Genomic DNA, 2,387 nt, shown 5'->3' on the forward strand with positions numbered 1-2,387 from the left:
AAGTGAAAAAGCACATATATTATTTTGTTTAATTGTGTCTGTAGAGATTTTTATATTTATTCCCCTTACCTACACATACATTTCTACATACAGGGGAAAAACATGTATATACAAGGATATTCTATTTCACTACTTATATTGCTGTATTTAATAATGTTGAGTATTTCTCAGTATTATTTAAAGTGGTAAGCTCTGTTACTTTTGTTTATCAATCATGATACTCCTTTCCTGTTCCAGGGGAATATGAGGCCAATGTCTTCACACATTATGTGTCCTTTATGTAATTTCATGAACACAACTGACATTTGAGAGTTTTTCATGCCAAAGACAGAAAAAAAAATCTGAATTTAGGAAACAAAGCCAATACATTGTTATTTAGACATGAGTTTATTTGAGTCTACTGACAAATACATCCAAGAATGGCTCTGCAGACTAGGTAGTTTGTTAAGGAGCCTATGTCTTCACCAACCTGAGCTTACAAATATCACTACAAGTATCACTTGTTTCTTCATAATCTGACAACCATCATACAGCACACAGAGTCATAAATAAAGAAAAAACAGTAGTCCTTCATTGTCATGTATTCCTTTTTATATACTGGGCTCCAGCACACTTTATTTTACAAAGAAAATGTTGGAATGGAGTGTCCATGTTCTTCCCTTATATTAGCAATCCTTCAAAGTATCCTACTCCTTATGCCTGTTGTCTTATTTAATTTAGTGTAGGTCGCTTGGTCAGTTTCAACAACAGACATGGATGTTTTTCCTTTTTTTTTTTAAGGCCATGATTTCAGACTGTTTCAGCTAGCTGCTACTAGCAACGTGGCTAATCTTAAAAGTGTTGCTACTGTACTAAGCAATAAAATATTTAAATTTAAAGAGAGACAAGTGAAAATAAAGCTCATAGCTAAGTCCATATGAAAGAAAGTGCTTGACTTTCCAAGTGTTTGTTAGCTTGCTTCATTTCTAACAGAAATGTTAGCACCAAGCGCCTCTTGAGTGTGTTTTTTTCTACACACTGTTTTTTGCAGTCATGCATTATCATTATAAACCACATAAATAGAGCAGTTTTCGAGAAGTGTGCATTGCTCTGCATATAATTTGCATGCTGCGTACGACTGTTGCAGGTGGTGAGAGCTTTCTGAAAGTTAAAACACATTACAACCTATTTGAGTTCCACAGACTCAGGAAAGAAAGGCATTTTACTTGGATATACTTTGTTTAAAAATTGATATCCACAGAATTAAGTTTTATTTGCCAGTACTTATTATTATAAATAAGTATACCATTTTATAGATGAGAATTTAAATGTACTTTGATTCAAAAAGCTAATGTATATTATATTTGTATTTGGTGTAAGGTAACAATCAGTGTAAAAAAAAAAAGTTCTTCCTCCAGTGAAGCGGCTTTTTTAAAATTTTGGATCTGCCATGCTGAAGATGTCCATCGGTAACTCTGAAACCCTAACTGCGAGCTGCTCCAGGCCAGTTTGCTCAATTCAGTTTATTTATTTTTATATAGTGCCAAATCACAACAACAGACTGCCTGAAGGTGCTTTATATTGTGAGGTAAAGACCCTACAATAATACAGAATTGTAAACATACTTCCCTTTTGCTGGAAATCCAATGCCATTTAGCATAAGAAAATGTCAGCCCTAGTGGCAGCAATGAAAGAAAGTTTTCTTGGCAATCAGTCTTAATGTTGATAGTGTCATTTTTAAACTGCTATCAAAAGCTGAAACAAAAAATACATACTAATGCATTTTAAAATTTTCACCATCCACAGGGTTTTTTGTCTTTTTGCAAAAACATAAACAGTAAGTCATGTGGTATTTGGATAGGTTTTGCATCTCAAGATGTCTTTGGAATTTAGCTACTTTACATTGTTGGCTACCTTACTTTACAGACAATTACTGACGTGTCAAAATGATTCAATTATATGACATACTGCCGTTTTAGTTATTCAAGACAGTCTTAGATAGAATTGTTTTAAGTCATACAGTAATAGTACTGTAAATTCTATTATGTGCATATAAGCCAGCAGGTTATAGTTAGTTACTGTTAGAAATAGTATCCTCTAGACTGCTTTAGATTAGGGCAGCCTGACTATAGCTCTTGGAAATATGAAATAGAAAAGGTCATTTTGTCGGGATAAATGTGACAGATGGGGCCAAAACACTCTAAGCCAAAGGGTGTTTCCAAATAGAATAAAGCAATCCATGGATTCAATACACCACAAAAAATCCATCATTTTCTGTGGATTTTAATCTGAAATGTCAGGATGTCGATCAATACCACTGAAACTGATCCACACCATGTCATAGAGTTATCCCGTGGTCTGTGATTGAGGATTTGACAAATCGAAAATGATTTCAGACACAATATAGA

Source organism: Copadichromis virginalis, linkage group LG12, assembly GCF_057382275.1.
Source record: "Copadichromis virginalis isolate Kocher_CV1m ecotype Utaka linkage group LG12, C_Virginalis_male_GT1.1, whole genome shotgun sequence".
In the NCBI taxonomy this organism is placed as follows: Eukaryota; Metazoa; Chordata; class Actinopteri; order Cichliformes; family Cichlidae; genus Copadichromis; species Copadichromis virginalis.